This window comes from Aotus nancymaae, unplaced genomic scaffold (genome assembly GCF_030222135.1).
Source record: "Aotus nancymaae isolate 86718 unplaced genomic scaffold, 86718_ANA_hifiasm-v0.15.2.pri h1tg000018l, whole genome shotgun sequence".
In the NCBI taxonomy this organism is placed as follows: domain Eukaryota; kingdom Metazoa; phylum Chordata; class Mammalia; order Primates; family Aotidae; genus Aotus; species Aotus nancymaae.
Genome location: NW_026988430.1, coordinates 21,346,981 through 21,373,404, shown reverse-complemented (window position 1 = coordinate 21,373,404; position 26,424 = coordinate 21,346,981). Strand labels below are relative to the sequence as shown.

The following is a 26,424-nucleotide window of genomic DNA, read 5'->3' as shown; positions in this document are numbered from 1 at the left end:
AACTTCACCAAATTTTATTCCAATTCTACATGAAAAATTGCTTCCAAAATAATATTAGTGTGTTTGCCTAAAGACCTTGAAATTACAGTTTCAATAAATATAAACAACAGAATGCATTTTTCCAGAGTATAAAACAGTCTTTAAAGATCATGGCTGAGGTTCCGTCAGGTCCCAGCAGCAGCTGCAGCGCTCTGGTTGTCTTTGGTTCTCCATGGCTCTCCTTTTTGCTTCCGGAAAAGTGAGTGCCAGTGCAGCTATCTCTGATGGTGTCATCAAGGTATTCAACGACATGAAGGTGCATAAGTCTTCGATGCCAGAGGAGGTGAAGAAGCGCAAGAGGGCGATTGTCCCGAGTGAGCTCAAGAACCTCATCCTTGAGAAGGGCAAGGAGATCCTGGTAGGTGATGTGGGCCAGACTGCCGACAGTCCCTACGCCACCTTTGTCAAGATGCTGCGGGATAAGGACTGCCTATGCCCTCTATGGCGCAACCTACGAGATCAAGGAAAGCAACAAGGAAGACCCAATGTCTATTTTCTGGTCCTCTGAGTCTGCACCTCTTAAGAGCAAAATAATCAATGCCAGCTCTGAGGACATCATCAAAAAGAAGCTGACAGGGATCAACCATGAATTACAAGGAAACTTCTATGAAGAGGTCAAGGGCCGCTGCACCCAGGCAGAGAAGCTGTGGGGCAGTGCAGTCATCTCCCTGGAGGACAAGCCTTCGTGAGCCCCTTCCGGTCCCCTGCCTGGAGTATCTAGCAACCCCACACCTGCACTGGAGCTTGCAGGCTGCCCTCTTCCTGCCTGACCAGAGGGGCTGGAGGGAATCCTAGCAGGGAGAAAGCAGTCCCTTCACCCCAGCTGCCAAAAAGTATCTTCCCCCGCCCCAGATTTTCCTTCTCCCTCCATCCCTGACGGTTCTGGCTTTCCCAAACTGTTTTTGATCTTCTGATTCCCCTTCAATTAAAGCAGACCAGATTTTTTTTTTAACAATACCCCCACTCCCCAACTGTTCCTCCCCGTCCCCATGCTGCCAACTTCCTCTTCTTCTTCTTTTTTCTTTCTTTCTTTTTTTTTTTTTTAGTAGAGACGGGATTTCACTGTATTGACCAGGCTGGTCTTGAACTCCTGACCTCAAGTGATGCCTCAGGCTCCCAAAGTATTAGGATTATAGGCGTGAACCACCACACCTGGCCTCAGTGTGATGTTCTGATACATGTACTACATTAAAAAAAAAAAAAAAATTCTTTTTTTTTTTTTGAGATAGAGTCTCACTCTGTCTCTCAGGTTGGAGTGTAGTGGCCTGATCTCAGCTCACTGTAACCTCTGCATCCCGGGTTCAAGCAATTCTTTTGCCTCAGCCTCCCAAGTAGCTGGGACTACAGGCACACACTACTGATTTTTTTAGTTTTAGTAGAGACAGGGTTTCACCATGTTGGTCCAGGATGGTCTCGATCTCTTAACCTCATGATCCGCCCGCCTTGGCCTCCCAAAGTAATGGGATTTCCCAAAGTGCTGGGATTACAGGCGTGAGCCACTGCACCCAGCCAATTTGTTTTTTTTTTTTTTTTTTTGGACAGAGTTTTGCCCTTTTTTCCCAGGCTGGAGTGCAATGGCACAATCTCGGCTCACTGCAACCTCTGCCTGCCAGGTGCAAGTGATTCTCCTGTCTCAGCCGCCTGAGTAGCTGGGATTACAGATGCCTACCACTATGCCTGGCTAATTTTTTGTATTTTTAGTAGAGATGGGGTTTCACCATGTTGGCCAGGCTGGTCTTGAACTCCTGGGCTCATCCACTGAGCCAGAAATATGATTAGTTTTTGTTCATTGATTTATACCCTATAACATTGCTGCACTTGCTTATTAGTTCTAATATAATTTTTATTTTTGACACATAATAATTGTGGGACACAGTGTGATTTTATTTATTTTCATTTTTTTGAGACAGAGTCTCACTCTGTCACCCAGGCTGGACTGCAGTGGCACGATCTCAGTTCACTACAACCTCCACTTCCTGGAATTCAAGAGATGCTAGTGCCTCAGCCTCCTGAGTAGCTGGGATTACAGGCCTGCGCCATCACATTCAGCTAATTTTTGCATTTTTAGTAGTAACAGGGTTTCACTATGTTACCCAGGCTGGTCTCGAACTTCTGACCTCAGGTGATCTGCCCACCTTGGCCTCCCAAAGTGCTATGATTACAAGCATGAGCCACCATGCCCAGCCTCAAGGCAATCGTATCAAAGATCCAGTTCTCTTTCTTGCAGAAATTGTCAAGCCAATCCTAAAATTCAGATAAAATGCAAGAGTTGGCTGGGCATGGTGGCTCATGCCTCTAATCCCAACACTCTGGGAGGCTGAGGTGGGAGAACTGCTTGAGGCCAGGAATTTGGGACCAGACTGGGCAACATGGTGAGACTCCCTCTCTACAATAAACTAAAACAACAACAACATTAGTGTGGTGTGATGGCTTGTGCCTGTAGTCCCACCTATCTGGAAGGCTGAGGTGGGAGGACTGCTTGAGCCCAGGAAGTAGAGGCTGCTGTGAACCATGTTCACACCTCTGCACTCAGGCCTGGGTATCACAGTGAGACCCTGTCTCTAAAAACAAACAAACAAACAAACAAACAAAAAACCAAGGGAACCTAGAGCAACCAGTGAAAAAGGTTGTCAAAAAGTAAAAAAAGAAAAAAAGAAGAAAGAAGTACAATGAATATGCTAAGAAAATAATAAAAAGGAGAGAAAAATGAAGTCATATGAAAATGCTCAGTTAAAACTACAAAAGGGAGAAAAATAGTGAAAGAAATACAAGGGACACAAAATAGCCAAAATAATCTTGAGAAAGAACAAAGTTGAAGGACTGGCGCTTCCCGATTTCAAAGCAGCACTGTATTAGTCCGTTTTCATACTACTATAAATAGCTTCCTGAGACTGGGTAATTTATAAAGGAAAGAAATTTAATTGACTCACAGTTCAGCATGACTGGGGAGACCTCAGGAAACTTACAATCAAGGTGAAAGGGAAGCAAGGCACCTTCTTCACAAGGCAGCAGGAAGAAGTGCCAGGAGAAAGGGGAAAGAGTCCCTTATAAAACAATCAGATCGTGTGAGAACTCACTGTCAAGAGGACAGCATAGGGAAACGCCTCCATGATTCAATGACCTCCACATGGGGATTATGGTGATAATGGTGATTACAATTCAAGATGAGATTTGGGTGGGGACACAAAGCTGAACCACATCAAGCCCAAAGCTACAGCAATCAAGACAGTGTGGTGCTGGTATAAGAACATTCATATAGATCAATGCAATAGAATTAGAGCCCAGAAACAAACCCTTACATTCACGGTCAACCGATTTTTGACAAAGATGCCAAGAAAATTCAACGAGAAAGAGACAGTCTTTCATTATATGGTGCTGGGACAGCTGACTTACAAAAAAATTAATTTGGCCTCCTATGTCACACCATACATAGAAATTAACACAAAATGGATCACAGACTTAAATGTAAGAATGAAAACTGTAAAACTTATAGAAAAAACATGTAAGTAAATTTTAAAGTTTTTGTTTTTGTTTTTATTTTGAGACGGAGTTTTGCTCTTGTTACCCAGGCTAGAGTGCAATGGCGCGATCTTGGCTCACTGCAACCTCTGCCTCCTGGGTTCAAGCAATTCTCCTGCCTCAGCCTCCCAAGTAGCTGGGACTACAGGCGTGCACCACCATGCCCAGTTAATTTTTGTATTTTTAGAAGAGACGGGTTTCACCATGTTGACCAGGATGGTCTCGATCTCTTGACCTCATGATCCACCCGCCTCAGCCTCCCAAAGTGCTGGAATTATAGGTGTGAGCCACCACACTGGGCCTGTTTTTTGTTTTTTTAAAAGGACTGAGTTCAGGGAGCTTCTGGATTAAATATTTATTTATTTATATATATATTTTTGGAGACAGGGTCCCACTCGGTCACCCAGGCTGAAGTACAGATGTGTGAACATGGTTTACTACAGCCTCCACCTCCTGGGCTCAAGCGAGCCTCCCATCTCAGCCTCCTGAGTAGCCGGGACCACAGATATACACCACCATGCCTGGCTACTTTTTAATTTTTTTTTTTTTTTTTGAGGCAGGGTCTCACTATTTTGCTCAGGCTGATCTTCAACTCCTGGCCTCAAGTCTCAGCCTCCCAAAAGTGCTGAGATTACAGGTGTGAGCCACCATAACCCCCAAAGTAAATTTTCTTGGGTTAGAGAATGGTTTCTCAGATACAACATTAAAAGTGCAAGCAACCAAAGACATAAATAGATAAACTGGAATTCATGAAGAGTAAAAATTTTATTGCTTCAAAAAATACCATCGAGAAAGTGCAAGTACCCATGAATAGGAGAAAATATTTGCAAATCATATATCTGATATGGGACTTGTATTCAGAATATATTCTAAAAAACTCTTATGACCCAATATTAAGACAAAACCTGGCCGGACATAGTGGCTCACACCTGTAATCCCAGCACTTTGGGAGGCTGAGGTGGGTGGATCACATGAGGTCAGGAGAACGAAAGCATCCTGGCCAACATGGTGAAACCCCATCTCTACTAAAAATGCAAAAATTAGCTGGGCATGGTGGTGGACGCCTGTAATCCCAGCTATTTGGGAGGTTGACGCAGGAGAATCTCTGGAACCTGGGTGGTGGAGGTTGCAGTGAGCTGAGATTGAACCACTGCACTCCAGCCTGACAACCAAGCAAGACCCTGTCTTAAGGAAAAAAAAAAAAAAAAGACAAAACCCATAATTTTAAAAAAATCTGAAAAGAGATTTTTCAAAGAAGATATGCAAATGGACAATGAGCACATGATGCTCAATGTCGTTAGCCATCAGAGAAATGGAAATCAAAATCAAAATGAGATACTTCATCATTCCTGCTAGAATGGCTATAATCAAAAGGATAGATAACAAGTGTTAGAATGTGGAGAAATCGGCACCCTCATGCACTGCAACTGGCAATGCTAAATGGTGCAGCCGCTTTGGAAAATAGTCTGGCAGTTCCTCAAAAGCTTATCATATGACCCAGCAACTTCATTCCTTGTACATATACTCATGAAAAATAAAAACATGTGTCCACCTAAAAACTTATACATAGGCCCATCATGGTGGCTCACACCTATAATCCCAGCACTTTGGGAGGCCGAGATGGGTGGATCATGAAGTCAGGAGTTCAAGACCAGCCTGGCCAAGACAGTGAAACCCCATCTGTTTAAATAAATAAATAAAAACTTATACATAAATGTTAATTAACAGCGTTGTTCATAATAATCAACAAACAAGAACAACCCAAATGTCCATCATCTAGTGAATGATTAAACAAAATGTGGTATACCCATACAATGGAATATTATTTGACCATAAAAAGGAATAAAGTACTGATACATTCTGCAACATAAATAAACCTTGAAAGCATTAAACTAAGTGAAAAAAGCTGGCTGGGGTCGGGTGAAGTAGCTCACACCTGTAATCCCAGCACTTTGGGAGGCCGAGGCAGGCAGATCACTTGAGGTCAGGAGTTTGAGACCAGCCTCACTAACATGGTAAAACCCAGTCTCTACTAAAAATACAAAAATTAGCTGGGCATAGTGGTGGGCACCTGTAATGCCAGGTACTTGGGAGACTGAGGCAGGAGAATTGCTTAAACCCAGGAGGCAGAGGTTGCAGTGAGCCAAGATTTCGCCACTGCACTCCAGCCTGGGAGACAGAGCAAGACTCCATCTCAAAAAAAAAAAAAAAAAATCCAGCCAGGCATGGTGGCTCATGCCTGTAATCCCAGCACTTTGGGAGGCTGAGGCAGGAGGATTGCTTGAGAGCAGGAGTTTGGTTTTTCGTTTGTTTGGGACTTTTTTTGTCAAATGTTTTATTGGGTGAGGATATCTGGAGTACTACTGTAAAACATGTGTTATCTGTAGATTCAAAAATGAGCAAGCCACATTGTCCTCACTGTCAAATGTGTCAGACTTGGCCTACAGGACAGAGGTTAATAAAGTATCCTGAGAGTAACATGATTCCTAAAAAGCTTCTACAGTTTGGAGTAGGGTCTTAATCACGTGAAATGCAAAGCTGTTCACATTTCGTGAACTTGCATTTCACTGGAGGCACATGGTATTGTAATTTTAAAACAAATAATAATAATTTGTTGAAGATTCCCATCTCCCCAACTTCATTTGTCCCATCAGTTTTCAGAAATTTAATTTAAAAAATCATATGCCTTTTGGAAGTTGTATGTTTATCTGAGCAATAACTTAGTTTTATTTCTTTGGTTGTTGAGGTGTGTTAAATTAGAAGATAACATCTCCATCTTCAACAATATAATTTCTACCTTGTTGTCTGTACTTTCCAGCAGCCTTGACTGTATTTTCAGAGCCTTCCCCTTTAAATCTTCGTATTTCATTACTTCAGCCATAACGAATCCCTTTTCAAAATCCGTGTGAATCTTTCCTGCAGCCTGAGGAGCCTTACTCCCTCTCCTGAGGGTCCATGGACGCACTTCATCTGGGCCTGCAGTGAAAAAGTATTCTAGTTGGAGTGCTGCAAACCCAGCCTTAATGATCTTTGGCAAAGCACTTTGTGTTATGTTCACTTCCAGATACTTCAGTCTCTCCTCAGCACTCAATTCTTGCCAAGGCCCCACTAAAAGGAATGGAATGACAAAGACACCTGGGTCATACTTGTCCACCCACTCTTTAATTGTTATCAACCATTTTGGTTTTTTGTTGATTTTTTGTTTTTTTTGAGATGCAGTCTCACTCTGTCGCCCAGGCTGGAGTGCAAGGGCACGATCTTGGCTCACTGCAACCTCTATCTCCCGGGTTCAATCGATTCTCCTGTCTCAGCTGCCCAGTAGCTGGGACTACAGGCCTCCGCCACCATGCCCAGCTAATCTTTGTATTTTTAGTAGAGACAGGGTTTTACCATATTGGTCAGGCTGGTCTCAAACTCTTGACCTCATGTGATCTGCCCTCCTCAGCCTCCCGAAGTGCTGGTATTACAAGCGTGAGCCACTGCACCTGGCCTTGTTTTTCTTTCTAATGTAGTCTTTTTCAGGAAGATTAACCAAGTAGACCATTGGTTTTGAAGTCAAAAATAAGTGTTTATTCAACACTTCAATCTCTTTGTCATTCCAATCATGATAGAAGCAAACAGGTTTCTTTTGATCTATTACCCAGGGTTTTACTTTGCACATTATATCATATTTAGGTTTTAGGGGGTTTGTTTTGTTTTTTGAGATGGAGTCTCCTTCTGTCACCCAGGCTGGAGTGCAGTGACATGATCTTGGCTCACTGCAACCTCTGCCCCCCCAGATTCAAGCAATTCTCCTGCCTCAGCCTCCCAAGTAGCTAGGATTACAGGTGTGCACCACCATGCCCAGCTAATTTTCGTATTTTTAATAGAGACAGGGTTTCACCATATTGACCAGGCCGGTCTTGAACTCCTGACCTCATGATCTGCCCGCCTTGGCCTCCCAAAGAGGTTTTAATTTTTTATCTCCTCCTCTCACAGCCACATTTTCTAGTTCATCTGTAATGGGTCCAATCATTTCCTCAACTTTAAGCTGAAGGTCTTCATGTATTATTTCTATATCTCCAATAGGATCTAACTTCCTTCAGCATTGGTGATATCACCATCTTCAAAGGCACATGTTAGATAAAAGATGCCATCACAGGCACTAATATGAGATTTTTAAAAAAGCATTCCCCAGGTCCTGCCCACTGTGAGCTCCTTTCACAAGGCCAGCAATTTAGAAAGGCAGGAATTTTGCTTGCTGTTTTGTGGTACTGGCAAAGAAAGTCAAACCTTTCATCTGGCACAGGTACTCTGCTCTCATTAAGATCAATGGTGCAGAATGGGAAGTTTTCTTCTGAAGCCTGACTATTGGTTAATACATCGAAGAAAGTAGATTTCCCAACATTTAGCAAGCCACCAATACCAATTCTCAGTGAGGTTCCAAATCTTCCAGTGATTGGGGGTGGCTTAATTCCATCACCTCCCTGTTTGGGGGCCACCATGCTTGGCCTTGGTGATGGCACGGGGTCCCAACGGCTGCAAGAGAAAGGTCCTGTGGGCAGCTGGAGGAGGGGAGGAAGGAGGAGAGAACACAGGCCGGGCCCCTCCGCCCAGCAGCACACACCCTAGGCGCCGGGCGGCACCTGGAGCCCAGGAGTTTGAAACTGGTCTGGGCAACGTGGTGAGACCCTGTCTCTACAAGAAAAATTTTAAAAAAGCAGCAGCAGCAGCAAAAGAAGCCAGTCACAAAGGCCATATAATTATGATTCCATGTATATGAAATGTCTGGAATAGGCAAGTCCACGGGGACAGAATGTAGATTAGTGACTGCCAGGTCCTGGGGGAAGGAGGGAATGGGGAATGACTGCTAAAGGGTATGGAGGTTTTTTGTTTTTGTTTTTGTTTTTTGAGAGAAGAAAATGTTCTAAACAGACAATGGTAATGGTTACACAACTGTGTGAATATACTAAAACCCATCGAATTGTGTACTTTAAAAGGGCGACGTCTGTGCGATGTCAATAATAAAGCTGTTATTTAAAAAATACACTTGGGGTTTGCTGTCTGGTACACAGAGGTGACTTTCAGATTTGTGCGGGTGGCAGGAGGGGAGAACAACTGCAAGAGCAGCAACTGCTGCTAAAGAAACACCAGCAGCTTCTAATTTTACACTGTCCTATATTTTGCTGTGAGTTTCGTAGCTTTTGATAATGCCATACTAGAGGCCAAAACAGAAATGCCTTTTATATTTTATTATAACAGCTAAACTGGGAAATAAACTCACCAATTGCTTTTTAAAAAAGGAAATGAGCTAAAAACAACATAGATGTAAGTGGAGCTTAAATAAACCTTTGCTTAGTAAGATGGATATTTCACAGGAGAGGGAGAGTTTGGTAGTAAAAATAGTTTAAAGTGTTACATTATTTTAAAAAGCATTTTGTTTCATTTACTGTAGATGGCCAAACATCATTTTAAAACATATGGTAAATCTGTTGGGTAGTAAAAAAAAAAAATGACATCTTGTTTCCATTTTCTTATTCTTTCCAGTTTATCTCTTTGTTGTAAATCGTTTTCCATTGTGGGAGGATATTAAATTTAAATCAAACTAAGGGGGAAAAAAGCAGTACTTATGTTCATAAATTCATGCTTAGTATTGCTGCCTCTTAACAGCCATTTTATGAAAAATACTATGGCCTGGATAGTTAATATTTTTTAAGATTTTTCAAACTGGCCTATTCCTGGATCTAAACAAATTTGAAAATTAGAAGTTTCTTTTCTTTACTCTTTTTTTTTTAAACAGAGTCTCCCTCTGTCACCCAGACTGGAGTGCAATGTCACAGTCTCAGCTCACTGCAACCTCCACTTCCCAAGTACAAGCGATTCTCCTGCCTCAGCCGCCTGAGTAGCTGGGATTAGAGGAGTACGCCACCATGCCTAGCTAATTTTGTAATTTTTGCAGAAACAGGATTTAGCCATGTTGGCCAAGCTGTTCTCAAACTCCTGATCTCAGGTGATCTGCCTGCCTCGACCTCCCAAAGTGCTGGGATTACAGGCATGAGCCACCGTGCCTGGCCAGAGGTTTCTTCTCTTGAGCGAACAGCTCTTTTTATAGGTCAAGAAACCTATTTACAAAAAGAAACAAAAGATTTATATAATTATGATATAAACATTTTAAATAAATTTAAATACTTTTTTTTTTTTTTTTGAGACTGAGTCTCACTCTGTCGCCCTGGCTGGAGTGCAATGGCGGGATCTCAGCTTACTGCAACCTCTGCCTCCCGGGTTCCATCAATTTTCCTGCCTCAGCCTCCCAAGTAACTGGGATTACAGGCATGTGTCACTACGCCCAGGTAATTGTGTATTTTTAGTAGAGACGGGGTTTCTCCATGTTGACCAGGCTGGTCTCAAACTTCCGACCTCAGATGATCCAACAGCCTCGGCCTCCCAAAGTGTTGGGATCACAGGCGTGAGCCACAGAGCTCGGACTTTTAATATTCTTTCATGATAAAATATTTAGAACTGGTAAAATAATTAGAACTGGTAAGTATTTGAGGAATGATATTAAGGTTAATTTGTTTGTTTGTTTTTGAGATGAAGCCTCACTCTGTCACCCAAGATGGAACACAGTGGCACGATCTCGGCTCACTGCAATCACTGCCTCCCAGGTTCAAATGTTTCTCCTCCTCAGCTGCCCAAGTAGCTGGGATTACTGGCGCCCACCATGAGGCCCAGCTAATTTTTGTATTTTTAGTAGAGATGAGGTTTTGCCACGTTGGCCAGGCTGGTCTCAAACTCCCGGTCGCAAGTGATCCGCCTGCCTTGGCCTCCCAAAGTGCTGGGATTACAGGTGTGAGCTACCATGCCCGGACAATATTAAGGTTGATTTGTAAAGATAAACAATAATTAACATGTATAGTGCTTGCCATGTCCTTAGACTATTCTAAATGCTCTACATGAGAGTGTATTCATTTCCAAAACACCAGGGGTTCAGTCTAAGTCCTGCTGCTCTCTGCACAGAAAGCCAATCACTGAGACCACGATTACTGACAAGAGAGAATTCAGTCTCAAATCTAACTCCCAGACTGACTGTAAACAGGAGTTTATATAGCAAAAAGAAATGTAACAATGTAAAAGAAAATCAGGGGGAGCGGGTGGCTCACGCACTTTTCAAGACTGAGGTGGGCAGATCACCTGAGGTCAGGAATTCGAGACCAGCCTGGCCAACTTGGTGAAACCCCGTCTCTACTAAAAATACAAAAATTAGCCGGGTATGGCAGCGCCTGTAATCCCAGCTACTTAGGAGGCTAAGGCAGGAGAATTGCTTGAACCCGGGACGGGGAGGTTGAATGAGCTGAGATCATGCCATTGCACTCCAGTCTAAGCAACAAGAGTGAGACTCTGTCTGAAAGGAAAAAAAAGGAGAGAAAACAAGAACAAGGCAGGAGCATGGCAGCAATCATGATGAATAAGGGGTCCTCGGATCTCATTGTCTGGATGTGGTGATCTGGTGAGTTTCAGTTCTTTGATACTTTTTTTTTGAGAGGCCTGAAGGTAGTTTCCTGAGAACTCAGATAAAACAAATGTGGCTGGGTGCAGTGGCTCCCACCTGTAATTCCAGCACTTTGGGAGTTTGAAGCGGGTGGACCACCTGGGGTTAGGAGTTCGAGACCAGCCTGGACAACATGGTGAAACCCTGTCTCTACTAAAACAAATAAACAAACAAACAAACAAACAAACAAATTAGCCAAGCATGGTGATGCACACTTGTAATCCCAGCTACTCGGGAGGCTGAGGCAGGAGAATCACTTGAACCTGAGAGCCAGAGGTTGCAGTCAGCCAAGATGGCACCACTGTACTCCAGCCTGGGTGACAGACTCCATCTCAAAAAAATAAAATAAAATAAAATGAATAAATAAATAAATTAAATTAAATAAATGTTAAGTTTCAAGCTTTAAGACCAGAAGGTCAGTTTCTTTTTTTGTTGTTGTTCCAATTCTACTACATGTGCTGCCTAAGCCAGCACAAGAAGGGTCAATTTCTATGTTTATCCAAAAAAACTGTCTATGGGACTATGGGGTCAGTTTCATATAGACATACATAAATATATATATGTGCATATTCCTCAAAGTTATATAAATAAATAAAAAGTCTTTACCACAACTCCATTAAGATGAAGACACTGAGACAGAGCAAGGTTAAATAGTCTCTCCAAGCTAAACTCAAGGAAGTTTGGCATCAGAGTCCATGTTTTTAATAATTATGCTACATGAATATCAAGAGCTCTGAAGAGAACATTAAGCCAATAAATCCTGTCTCCTTATTGGTGTTTTGATATTATACTGTATAGAACACCAAGTGCTCTCTTTGGACATAAGATACATCTAAAGCTTATTTATTATAAACTTCTTCTATAAGAAAAGGGGTGACTAATTTGTTTTGGAACCCTCTTTGATCTATGACAAAACTCTCTAGATTTAATGGCTGATTTTAAGATTCCAAACAATTTGTCAATCTAAAATACATTACTGATTGGGCGCAGTGGCTCACACCTGTAATCCCAGCACTTTGGGAGGCTGAGGCAGGTGGATCACCTTAGGTCAGGAGTTCGAGACCAGCCTGGCCAACATGGTGAAACACTGTCTCTACTAAAAATATAAAAATTAGCTGGGTGCAGTGGCACATGCCTGTGGTCCCAGCTACTCAGGAGGCTGAGGCAGAAGAACTGCTTGAACCTGGGAGACAGAGGTTGCAGTGAGCCGAGATGGCACCACTGCACTCCACCCTGGGCGACAGAGTGAGACTCCATCTCAAAAAAATTAAAAAAAAAAAAAAAAAAAGCTTTCTGCCCAGGGATGCCACCAAGGAAGCTTCAAAGTCTCTCTTCTCCCTACTGTCATGTATAAGTCAGAGTCCCCTAAAGAGCCTGAACAATGGCTTGGCGCAGTGGCTCACACCTGTAATCCTAGCACATTGGGAGGATGAGGTGGGCAGATCATAAGGTCAGGAGTTCAAGACCAGCCTCACCAACGTGGTGAAACCCCACCTCTACTAAAAATACAAAATATTAGCTGGGTGTGGTGGCAGGTGCCTGTAATCCCAGCTACTTGGGAGGCTGAGGCAGAAGAGTCACTTGAACCCCAGAGGCAGAGGTTGCAGTGAGCCAAGATCGCACCACTGCACTCCAGGCTGGGCAACAGAGTGAGACTCCATCTCAAATAAATAAATAAATAAAATATTTAAAATTTTTTTAAATAATTACTTTAGGATCACACGTGGATACATTCAAAGCAATGTTCTGAAAATGGGTCTTTATTTTCCAGAAGGCTAACCACTGGGCCACATGATGCAAATTAATTTTTTTTTTTTTTTGAGACGGAGTCTCGCTCTGTCGCCCAGGCTGGAGTGCAGTGGTGTGATCTCGGCTCACTGCAACTTCCGATTCCTGGGTTCAAGCGATTCTCCTGCCTCAGCCTCCTGAGTAGCTAGGACTACAGGCACACGCCACCACACCCGGCTATTTTTTTTTTTTGTATTTTTAGTAGAGACGGGGTTTCATGATGTTGGCCAGGCTGGTCTCAAACTCCTGACCTTGTGATCCATCCGCCTCAGCCTCCCAAAGTGCTGGGATTACAGGTGTGAGCCACTGCACCTGGTCAAGTAATCTAAGATGATTTAAAGTATATGGATGTGCATAGATTATATGCAAATACTGTATCACTGTATATAAGGGACCTGAGCATTTATGGATTTTGGTGTCCACATGGGGTCCTGGAACAAATTCCCTACCGATACTAAGGACTGTATCCGCTCTCTTCTCTGATGAGAAAATGGTGACTGAACATTTATTACTCTCTAAGTTTGTACTTGTGCCTATGTGGGTGACTATGTAGGTGTCCCCCTTTTCACAGCAATTTCTGAAGCTGGAAGATTCATAAAAAAGTAGCAGCTTGCCTGTAAAGAAAGCCTACAGAAGTGGGGAAATAAGTAGCATATGAAAATTTAGGGAAGAAAGATTCCAGGAGGTGGGAACAACATATAGTGTAGAATGCTGCAAAAATGTCATGCAGGATGAGGTTTGAAAAGCGTCCATTCATTCATCTATTCCATAAATATTTATTGGCCATTTAGTATGTGCCAAGAACTGTATTAAGCATTGGGTACAGTAATAAACAAAACTAGGCCGGGCTCGGTGGCTCACGCCTGTAATCCTAGCATTCTGGGAGACTGAGGCGGGCAGATCACCTGAGGTTAGGAGTTGGAGACCAGCCTGACCAACATAGCAAAACCCCATCTCTACTAAAAATATAAAACAGGTGGGAGTTGTGGCACATGCCTGTAATCCAGCTACTTGGGAGGCTGAGACAGGAGAATCACCTGAACCCAGGAGGTGGAGGTTGCAGTGAGCCAAGATCATGTCACTGCACTCCAGCCTGAGGGACAGAGCGAGACTCTGTCTCAAAAAAATAAATAAATAAAGCCGGGCACAGTGGCTCATGCCTGTAATCCCAGCACTTTGGGAGGTGGAGGCAGGGGGGATCAACTGAGGTCAGGAGTTCAAGACCAGTCTGGCCAACATGGTAAAACCCTGTATCTTACAAAAATTTGGTGGGCATGATGGTAGGTGCCTGTCCCAACCACTAGGGAGGTTGAGGTGGGAGAATAGCTTGAATCCGGGAAATGGAGGTTGCAGTGAGCTGAGATCGGACCATTGCACTCCAGCGTGGGTGACAGAGCAAGACTCCGTCTCAAAAAAAATTAAATTAAATTAAAAAAAAATTTTTTTAAATAAAAAAGGCCAATGAGGTGGCTTATGCCTATAATCCCAGCACTTTGGGGATTCCAGGAGGCGGGCGGATCGTTTGAGGCCAGGAGTTTGAGACCAGCTTGGCCAACATGGAGAAACCTCATCTCTTCTAAAAATACAAAATTAGCCAGGCGTGGTGGTGCACACCTGTAATTCCAGCAACTCAGGAGGCTGAGGCAGGAGAATCACTTGAACCAGGGAGGCAGATATTGCAGTTAGCCAAGATCACACCACTGCACTCCAGCCGGGGTGACAAAGCCAGAAATCATCTCAAAATAAATAAAATAAAATAAAATAAAACAAAAACAAAATAAACAAAACCAAAATTGTCCCTGCTGACATTCAGTATAGTCAAAGACACATACATTTAATGACTCATTTAAGAAATGAGTTGAACATGGTGGCTCACCCTGTAATTCTAACATTTTGGGAGGCCAAGATGAGGGGCTAGCTTGACGCCAGGAGTTCAAGAGCAGCCTGGGCAACAAAGCAAGACCCAGTCTCTATAAAAAATAAATTAGTGGGCCAGGAGCAGTGGCTCACGCCTGTAATCCCAGCACTTTGGGAGGCCGAGGAAGGTGGATCACTTGGGGTCAGGAGTTCAAGATCAGCCTGGCCAATGTGGTGAAATCCCATCTCTACTAAAAATAGAAAAAATTAGCCAGGCATGGTGGCAGGCACCTGTAATCCCAGCTACTTGGGAGGCTGAGGCAGGAGAATCACTCGAACCCAGGAGGCAGAGGTTGCAGTGAGCCGAGATCACACCATTGCACTCCAGCCTGGGCAACAAGAACAAAACTCTGTCTCAAAAAAAACAAAAACAAAAAATAAACTAGTAAATGCAGTGGTGTGCACTGTCATCTCAGCCTCTCAGGAGGCTGAAGCTAGAGGATCACTTGAGCCTGCGAGACTAAGGCTGCAGTGATAGTGCCAGTGCACTGCAGCTTAGGCAAGAAAGTGAGACCCTGTCTCAAAAAAAAAAAAAAAGAAGAAGAAGAAGAAGTAGACTCCAGTGGCAGCCAAGATGGAGCACTCTACTACAGCTTATCTCTATTGCTGGTTATAACTAAACACTCCAGAATAAATATAAAAAGCAACTACCTGTGCACTCTGAAAAGTAAACAAATGCAGTATGAAACTTGGAGAAAGGGGCCCACATGGGAGAGTTTTCTTTGTGTGTGTGTGTGTGTGAGAGAGAGAGAGAGAAAGAGAGAGAGAGAGATCTGAGGGTAGCACACAGTGCACTCTGAAAAGTAAACAAATGCAGAATGAAACTTGGAGAAAGGGGTCCACATGGGAGTGAGTTTTCTTTGTGTGTGTGTGTGTGTGAGAGAGAGAGAGAGAGAGAGAGAGAAAGAGAGAGAGAGAGAGAAAGAGAGAGAGAGAGATCTGAGGGTAGCACACAGTGAGCTGTGGTAGTACAGTGTAGAGAGCTAAAACTCCCAGAGAAGCCCTGTCTGTGTAGATCAAGGAACTCAGAAAATGAGTCTCTTGGTTTCAGAGTTGTAAGGGAGAAATATCCATTTTTTCCCTCTCTCTTGCTATGGCAGTGGCATGGGCAACTAACACTCCTTGAGAAGCCCCATCATTCTGGCTCTAGGACAGAGGCAAGAAGTTGAGAAGCCCATTAAGGAGACCTAGAGAAGGGTTCTCCTACTTCTCTGCATGAACAAGCATCTGTCCAGGGCTCCTTCCTGAGGTGCATATACACAGAACACCCCAAAGCAGCACAGCAAAAGCCTCAAAAACTAAACAACAATAACAAAAGGTGCAAGTCCAAGTCTAACCCCCAAAGGGCACAGATAGATGTAAGATGATGTAAAGCAGCACAGGATAGGCTTTGAAAACTGTCTTGACATTGGAATTCACAGGGAGAAAAAAAGGCAAGACAGACCTTGCAGTCTTAATTCAACCAGGATGATCGACTGCTGAAACAACTAAAATCACCATTCTCTGGAGAACTTTAATAGGACCCAAGAGAGTCACAAAGGAATATTCAAACTGTTCAGGATACAAACTGGTATTATTAAACATACAAAAAGCCATGAAAAAGTTACCATTCTCAAAAAGATAATCAACAGATATCAATGCCAAGATGACAAAATTATCAAAGACTTTAAGACAGCTATTATCATCATGTTCTATAAGATAAAAGTGAACATGCTTGAAGTAAATGTTAAGATGTAAGTTCTCAACAGAAGAAAAACTTATAAAAAGGAACCAAACAAAAGGTTTACAACTGAAAAATATATCTGAAATAAAAGATTTCACTAGATGGTTATCAATAATAGAATAAAGATTACCAATAGAGGAAAGAGTCAGTGAAGATGGATCAAGAGAAATTGTCCAGGACGGGCACAGTGGCTCACGCCTATAATCTAAGCACTCTGGGAGGCCAAGGCACATAGATCACCTGAGGTCAGGAGTTTGAGACCAGCTGGTCAACAGGGTGAAACCCTGTCTCTAGTAAAAATACAAAAATTAGAGGGGCCTGGTGGCAGGTGCCTGTAATCCCAGTTACTCGGGAGGCTGAGACAGAGAATCATTTGAACCCAAGAGGCAGAGGTTGCAGTGAGCCGAGATCATGCCATTGCACTCCAGCCTGAGTGACAAGAGCAAAACTCTATCTTATAAAAAAAAGAGAGAGAGAGAGAAATTGTCCAATCTGAAGAACAGAGAAAAACAGATTAAAAAGAAAATAAACAGAGAGCCTCAGGAACATGTGGGGCAATATTAGACGGCCTAACATTTACCATCATTGGCATTCTAGAAGGAGAGGCGTATTTGTTTCCTGTAAATGCTGTACTAAATGATCACAGACTTAGTGGCTGAAAACAACAGAAATTTATTCTCTCACAGTTCTACAGGCCAGAAGTTTAAAATTAAAGTGTTGGCAGGGCTGCATTCCCTCTGGAGGCTATAAGGGAGGATCTGTTCCTTGCCTTCTTTGAGCTTCGAGCAGCTGTCAGCATTCCTTGGCTTATGGCCATCTCTCTGTTCCATCTTCACATGGCTTTCTCCTCTGTGTCTCTGTTGCCTCTTTTGCCTCCTTCTTATAAGGATGCTTGGGACGGTATTTAGAACCAGCCTGAAAAATCCAAGGTAACTGACTACGCTCAAAATCCTTAATTATATCAGCAAAAACCCTTTTTCCAAATATTTTCAGGAATTAAAACTTGACATCTTTGGGTGGCTATTACTCAGCCTACAACAGAGATACGTGCAGGAAAAAAATACATTACATATAGGAGAACAATGATTTGAGTGACTGTGGATTTCTTATTAGAAACCTTGAAGAGTAGAAAGAGTGGAATATCTTTTTTTTTTTTTTTTAATTGAGACTGAGTCTCGCTCTGTCACTCAGGCTGGAGTGAAGTGGTGTGATCTCAGCTCACTGCAACCTCTGCCTCCTGGGTTCAAGCAATTCTCCCACCTCAGCCTCCAGAGTAGCTGGGACTACAGGTGCATGCCACCATGCCTGGCTAATTTTCTTATTTTTAGTAGAGATGGGGTTTTGCCATGTTGGTCAGGCTAGTCTCAAACTCCTGACCTCAAGTGATCCACCCACCTCTGCCTCCCAAAGTGCTGGTGTTACAGGTGTGAGCCACCACGCCCAGACTGGAATATCTTTAAATTGCTAAAACAAACTGTCTACCCAGAATTAGATATCAATGAAAATAAACAGTGGCCAGGCACAGCAGCTCGTGCCTGTAATGAAAGATATCAATGAAAATATCCTTCATTAATGAAGGCAAATCTAAAGATATTCTCAGATGAAGGAAAACTAAGATAATTCATTAGCAGTAGATCTGTACTAATAGAAATACCCAAGGTGCCAGGCATGGTGGCTCATATCTGTAATCCCAGCACTATGGCACTTTGAGAGGCTGAAGCAGGAGGATCACTTGAGGTCAGAAGTTTGAGACCAGCCTGGCCAACATGGCCAGGATGGGAAACCCTGTCTCTACTAAAAATATAAAAATTAGCCAAGCATGGTGGTGGGCACCTGTAATCCCAGCTACTTGAAAAGCTGAGACAGGAGAATTGCTTGAACCCAGGAGGCAGAGGTTGCAGTGAGCCAAGATTATAGATTACACCATTGCACTACAGCCCGGACAATAAGAGTGAAACTCTGTCTCAAAAAAAAGAAGAAGAAGGAGGAGGAGGAGGGGGAGGAGGAGGAAGAGGAGGAGGAAGGAAAGAAAAAGAAATGCCAAATGAAATTCTTCAGGATGAAAGCAAATGACACCAGAGGGAAACTTGAAACTTTAGAAATGAAAGAAAAGTAACAGAAATGTATATATCTAGATAAATAAAATATTTTCCTTCTCTTACCTTCTTTAACATATGCATGACTGTTGTAAGCAAAAATTATAACATGTTAAAAAATAAAATCAGTGGCCAGGCTTGGTAGCTCGTGCCTGTAATCCCAGCACTTCGGGAGGCCAAGGCAGGCAGATCACTTGAGGTCAGGAGTTTGAGACCAGCCTGGCCAAAACATGGTGAAACTCTGTCTCTACTAAAAATGTAACAATTAGCCAGGCGTAGTAGTGCGCACCTGTAATCCCAGCTACTCAGGAGGCTGAGGCAGGAGAATTACTTGAACCTGGGAGACAGGTTGCAGTGAGCCAAGATCTTGCCACTGCACTCAAGCCTGGGCAACAGAGTGAAACTCCATCTCATAAATAAATAAATAACTGGCCAGGTCCAGTGGCTCACGCCTGTAATCCCAATGCTTTAGGAGTCTGAGGCAGGTGAATCAATTGAGCCCACGAGTTCAAGACCAACCTGGGCAACATGGCAAAATCCTATCTCTACAAAACGATACAAAAATTAACCAGGTGTGGTGGCACATGCCTGTAGTTCCGGCTACTTGAGGGGACTGAGGTGGGAGGATAGCTTAAGCCTGGGAGGTTGGAGGCTACAGTGAGCAGTGATTGTACTATTGCACTCCAGGCTGGGTGACACAGTGAGACCCTGTTAAAAAAAAAAATTAAATCCCTAAGAAGACAAACAGTCTTAAATATGTATGGATCTAAAATCAGATGTTCAAAAATACATGATGTAAAAACTGAACCGAAAGAAGAAATAGACACATTCATAATTATACTTGGAGACTTCAATACTCCTCTCTCAGCAAGTGACAGAACAAGCAGACAGAAAATCAGATTGAGAAGACCTGAACAGCACTATCAGCCAAACTGACTTTAAATAGACATCTGTAGAATGCTCTACCTAACAATAGCAGAATACACATTCTTTTCAAGTGCACCTAGAGCATTCACCAAGACAGATGATATTGTAAGTCATAATATAAAATTTAAAGAATTGAAATACTAAAAAGCAGGCCAGGCACAGTGGCTCACACCTGCAATCTCAGCACTTTAGGAAACCAAAGTGGGCAGATCACATTGGCAACATGGCAAAAACTCCTCTCTACAAAAAATACAAACATTAGCTGAGCATGGTAGTGTGTGCCTGCAATCCCAGCTACAAAGGAGGCCGAAGGTGGAGGATCACCTGAATCTGGGGAGGTGAAGACTGAAGTGAGCCATGATTGTACCACTGCACTCCAGCCTGGGCAATGGAATGAGACCCTTTCTCAAAAAAAGAAGAAGGAAAGAAAGGAAAGAAAAAGAAAGAAAGAAGGAAGGAAGGAAGGAAAGAAAGAGAAAGAGAAAGAATAAAAAGCATGTTCTCAGCTGGGCGCAGTGGCTCATACCTGTAATCCCAGCACTTTGGGAGACTGAGGTGGGTGGATCATTTGAGGTTGGGAGTTCAAGACCAGACTCGCCAACATGGTGAAGCCCTGTCTTTACTAAAACAATACACACACACACACACACAAACACACACACAGAGCATGTTCTCTGAAGATATCAGAATTCAATCAGAAACCAATAACAGAAAGGTGGCCAGGCACGGTGGCTCCCACCTGTAATCCCAGCACTTCAGGAGGCCTAGGCAGGCAGATCACTTGAGGCCAGAAGTTCAAGACCAGCCTGACCAACATGGTGAAACCCCATCTCCACTAAAAACACAAAAATTAGCCAGGCGTGGTAGTACATGCCTGTAGTCCCAGCTACTTGGGAGGCTGAGGCAGGAGAATTGCTTGAACCCAGGAGGTTGCAGTAAGCTGAGATCGCACCACTGCACTCCAGCCTGGGTGACAGAGTAAGACTCCATCTCAAAAAAAAGAAACCAATAACATAAAGGTATTTGGAAAATCCTAATATTTTGAAATTTAATAACACTTTTTTTTGAGAGAAAGTTTTTGCTCTTGTTGCCCAGGCTGGAGTGCAATGGTGTGATCTCGGGTCACTACAACCTCCACCTCCTGGGTTTGAGCAATTCTCCTGCCTCAGCCTTCCGAATAGCTGGGATTATAGGCATGCTGCACCATGCCCAGCTAATTTTGTATTTTTAGTAGAGACAGGGTTTCACCATGTTGGTCAGGCTGGTCTCAAACTCCTGACCTCAAGTGATCTGCCCACCTTAGCCTCCCAAAGTGCTGGAATTACAGGCATGAGCCACTGTGCCTGACCTAAATAACACACTTTAAAATAACTCAAGGGTCAAAGAAGTAATAAGAAAAATTAGAAGATATTTTCAATATAATGAAAATTAAAATACAAATATATCTTCATGATCTTTAGCTAAAGTTGTGCTTAGCAGGAAACAAAACTATATTACTGGCTGAGTGTGGTGGCTCATGCCTGTAATCCCAGCACTTTAGGAGGCCGAGGCAGGCAGAATGCTTGAGGCCAGGAGTTTGAGACCAGTCTAGGCAACATGGTGAAACCCCTTCTCTACTAAAAATACAAAAATTAGCCAGGTGTGGTGGTGTGTGCCTGTAATCCCAGCTACTTGGGAGGCTGAGGCAGAGGTTGCAGTAAGCCTGCACTGCACTCCAGGCTGGGTAACAGAGAGACTGTCTCAAAAAATAAAAATAAAAGAAATAAAATTTCACCATATCAACAGGCTAAATAAGAAAAATTGTATGATTTTCCAATAAAGGCAGAAAAAGATTTGTCAAAATTCAATATCCACTCATGATAAAAATTCTTAGCAGATTAGAGTAGAAGGGAATTTATTTACTTGACCTGATAAGTAACACCTACAAAAATAACTATAGGCCGGGCACAGTGGCTCACGCTTTTAATTCCAGCACTTTTGGAGGCCAAGGCAACCTGAGCTCAGGAGTTCAAGACTACCCTGGCCAACACGGTGAAATCCCATCTCTACTAAAAATACAAAATTACCCAGGTGTGGTTGCAGACACCTGTAATCCCAGCTATTGGGGAGGCTGAGGCAGGAGAATCAGCAAAGGTTGAAACAGGGAGGTGGAAATTACAGAGAGCTGAGATCACACCAATGCACTCTAGCCTGGGTGACAGAGCAAGATTCCGTCTCAAAAAAAGGAAACAAACAAACAAGCAAAACTTATAGCCGACATACTTAATAGCAAAAGATTGAATGTATTCCACTTAAAATCAGGAGCATGTCACAGATGTCTACTGTCACCATTTCTATTTAATTTATTAATAACATCACACTAGCAGTTATAGTTAACACAATAATGCAAGAAATAAAAGGCATAGGGATCAGAAAGGAAGAAGCTGTTTCTATTTGTAGACACCACTGCAAAGAATCTACAAAAAATGGCTCTGGAAACTCATAAATGAGAACTAGGCAATGTTATTCAAAGCCACAGCTTTTTTTTTTTTTTTTTCTTTAATAGAGACAGGATTTCATCATGTTGGCCAAGCTGGTTTTGAATTCCTGACCTCAACTGATCCACCCACCCGGGCCTTCCAAAGTGCTAGGATTACAGGCATGAGCCACCATACCCGGCCCAAAGCCACAGCTTTTACTTCAAATTTTCTATCTCCAGATCCTTATATCAAATTTCCAAGTGGATATCTTCACCTGTATTTTTCCCAGGAACTCCCAAGACTCGGTATTTCCAAGCCAAATTTACTGATATCTTTCCAAACTTGGTCTTTAAAAAAATTCCCTATTCATCTGGTAATGCTACCAATTTACTTATTCTAATATAGGTTCCCAATATTGATTTATCCATCAATCCATGCTAAAAAATCAAGATTTGTCTTAGTCTATTCCTCTTATCTGCCCCATATACTTGGTCAGTTAGGCTATCAGTTAATCTTTTTTTTTTTCTTTTTTTTTTTTGAGATAGACTCTTGCTCTGTCACCCAGGCTGGAGTGCAGTGGCACAATCTCGGCTCACTGCAACCTCTGCCTCTGGGGTTCAAGCGATTCTCCTGCCTCAGCCTCCCAAGTAGCTGTGATTACAGGCGTGCACCACCACGACCAGCTAATTTTTGTATTTTTAGTAGAGATAGGGTTTCACCATGTTGGTCACGCTGGTTTCAAACTCCTGACCTCATGATTTGCCCACCTCAGCCTCCCAAAGTGTTGGGATTACAGGCATGAGCTACCACGCCCAGCCACTATCAGTTAATCTTGTTATGAAACCAACTGCCCCAAACCTAGAGGCTTAAAAGAAAACGATCTATATTTCCTATAATTCTATGCGCAGACTGGCTCATTCTAGGATGGCCTCACACATATGTTTGGGGTTTCAACTAAGAATGCTGAGACAATTGGGAAAGGTGGGAGAGCTAGGAACACTCTCCAAGTGGTCTCATCTAGGAAGCCATCCTTAATTCAATCAAATTGTAGCAAAGGGTTGCCAGCCGTAAGAGTGTGAATCCCAATGTGGAAGAATTTTTCAAGTCTCTACTAACATTACAATTGCTATAATCCCAAAGGCCAAAGCAAGTCACTTATATCAGTCTGAGAGGAGACTACCCAAGGGTATGGACATGGGTAGGTGTGAAAAATTGCTGTGGATAGTAGAGGGGGCGAGGGAGCTTAACTGAATAATCTAGCCCACTTAACCCTATTGATTCTATTTCATAACCCCTCCAATCTCATTCTTTCTCTTGAATCCCACTTCACTGAGAAGTTCAAGACCTCATCTTGTACCTGAACTACTTACAATAGTCTCCTAATGGAGCTTGCATTGCTATAATCTATTAGCATATGAATTTTCTGAAAAACACAGATCCAGTCACACAATTCTGTTATTTAAAACTCAGTAGCTTCCCTTTGGCCCTTAGAATAAACTACTAAGTGAGGCCCACAAAGTCATTTTCTAGCTCTTACTTACCTATCTCTTACTACTCTATGTACCCTACTCTTCCAAATATGAAAAACAGTCCTTAAAGGACCATGGTATTTCAATACCACCATTTTCCATATAATGTTTTTATCTGCAATGCCCTATTACTGCTTGTGTCCTGGTAAATATCAACTTGTTCTTAAGATTTCAACCAGGAGGCTGAGGCACTCAAATAGCTTGAACCCAGGAGGCGGAAGCTGCAGTGAGCCGAGATTGCACCACTGTACCCCAGCCTGGGCAACAGAGTGAGATTCCGTCTCAAAAAAGAAAAAAGAAACAAGATTTCACCTTAAATATCACAAATTTAATGAAAGATTTCTTGCCTGACAAAGTTAAATACTCCTACCTTTTGCTTCCATTGCGTCTCACACAATCTTCAATTATAGTGTTTGTTCCAACGTACCATAATGATTTGTTTGCAGGTCTGTCTACCGATTTCCATCACCATGAGATGAAAACTTTTTTTTTGAGATGGAGTCTTGCTCAGTTGCCCAGGATGGAGTGCAGTGGCATGATACTGGCTCACTGCAACCTCCACCTCCCAGGTTCAAGAAATTCTCCTGCCTCAGTCTCCTGAGTAGCTGGGATTACAGGCACGCACCACCAGGCCTGGCTAATTTTTTTTGAGACAGAGGCTTGCTCTGTCACTTAGGCTGGAGGGCAGTGGTGCGATCTCAGCTCACCGCAACCTCCACCTCCCAGATTCAAGTGATTCTCCTGCCTCAGTCTCCCGAATAGCTGGGATTACAGGCGCCCGCCACCACCACACCTGGCTAATTTTTATTTTTAGTAATGAAGGGGTTTCACCATGTTGGCCAGGCTGGTCTCCAACTCCTGACCTCAGGTGATCCGCCTGCCTCAGTCTCCCAATGTGCTGGGATTACAGGTGTGAGCCACTGTGCCTGGCCCAAGACTCTTTATTATGTCTCTCTCTCCAACACTCAGTAAGGACTTGGCAAATGCTTTTTTAATTAACCAGTTAAAATTAAAACGTCTATTTCCAACATTCCAGATGCCAGTGGAAAGGAAATTTATCAGCTAACAGCCTGTCACCAAGTCAAATCTTCTCATCAATTAAGTACTTTCTTCAAATATGTCATGTTTCAGTCAAGTTACTTGGGTGAAATGCAGCTCCAAGTGCACTAATAAACTTTCAATATAAACTAACATACCTTCAGTGTTATGAGTATGTTAAAAGGATAATTTTTTTTTTTTTTTTTTTTGAGACAGGGTCTCACTGTCGACCAGACTGGAGCAATAACAGCTCATTGCAGCCTTGACCTCCCTGGCTCAAGGCATATTCTCACCTCAGCCTCCTGAGTAGCTGGGACTACAGGCCCTTGCCATCATGCCCGGTTAATTTTAACATTTTTTTCTAGAGACAGGGTCTCTTTATGCTGCCTAGGCTACTCTCAAACTCCTGGGCTCAAGCAATCTTCTCACCTCAGCATCCCAACCTGCTGGGATTATAGACATGAGCCATTGCATCTGGCCAAAATGAGAATTTAAACATTGCATTTGGTATTCTAAATTTACAAATGTACCAAATGTACCAAAAGTATCAGTGTACTAATACATACTGGTTCTCCATTGTGGCTGCAGTTGAATTATGTGATAATATATTTTTTTTCTGTTTCCTAAATTTTCATACACGTTGAAGTTTAAAAATATCCACAACATAGTCGAAATGTTAGAATACTTACACAAATCTCCTTGGAAAACTCACTATAGTCTGAAGCCTGGCTCTCAGCCTTACTGACCCAGAAATCAGTCAGGAAGATTTAAATTAGTAAGCTCAGAGAGACTTAAGCATGCCCTCCACCTACCCCCGCCCCCAACCAAAAAGAAAGCCAATGTATGGGTTTTTTTTTTTTGAGACGGGGGTCTCCCTCTGTCGCGCAGGCTGGAGTGCAGTAGCACGATTTCAGCTCACTGTAACTTCTGCCTCCTGGGTTCAAAGGAATCTCGTGCCTCAGCCTCCAGAGTAGCTGGAATTTACAGGCACCTGCCACCAAGCTCAACTAATTTTTGAATTTTTGTATTTTTAGTAGAGACAAGGTTTAAGGACAAGTCCCTCCTGAATAGTTGGGACTACAGAATATATTTTTTAAAAAAGAATACTGTGAACAATTTTTGCTGGTAACTTTGAAAATTTCTGTAAAATAGACAAAGTACTAGATAAAAATAAACTAACCAAATTTAAAAAGCAACAGAAAACCTAAAAATCCTATAATCACTAAAATTCTTAAAAATTTGATTATAGGCCGGGTGTGGTGGCTCACGCCTGTAATCCATGCACTTTGGAGGCCAAGGCGGGCGGATCACCTGAGGTCGGGAGTTCAAGACCAGCCTGACCAACATGGTGAAACCCCGTCTTTAATAATAATAATAATAATAATTTGATTATATAGTTTAAAATTTCCCCACGATATGGCAATGTTAGTCAGGCTGGTCTCAAACTCCTGGCCTCAAGTGATCCTCCTGCTTCAGCTCCCAAAGCACTGGATTACAGGCGTGAGCCACCACTCCAGGCCTAAACTTTGTTTTCTTAATAATCTTTTAATTTTAGAACACTTTTAGAGTAACAGAATTCTTTTATTTACTTTTTTTTTTTTTTTTTGAGAGTCTTGCTCTGTCACTTAGGCTAGAGTGCAGTGGTGCGATCACGGTTCACCGCAACCTCCACTTCCTGGGTTCAAGTGATTCTCCTGCTTCAGCCTCCCGAATAGCTGGTATTACAGGCGCCCACCACCACCACGCCCGGCTAATTTTTGTGTTTTTAGTAAAGACGGGGTGACCACGTTGGCCAAGCTGGTCTCAAACTCCTGACCTCAGGTGATCCGCCCGCCTCAGTCTCCCAAAGAAAGTGCTGGGA

At 42.8% G+C, this 26,424-nt stretch overlaps 2 pseudogenes; one reads left to right on the top strand and one right to left on the bottom strand.

Annotated features, from left to right (window-relative positions):
• The first annotated feature begins 211 nt into the window (after positions 1-211).
• On the top strand, positions 212-728 carry LOC105712405 (cofilin-1-like; annotated as a pseudogene).
• Positions 729-6,284: 5,556 nt separating this feature from the next.
• On the bottom strand, positions 6,285-8,042 carry LOC105712416 (obg-like ATPase 1; annotated as a pseudogene).
• Positions 8,043-26,424: the final 18,382 nt, after the last annotated feature.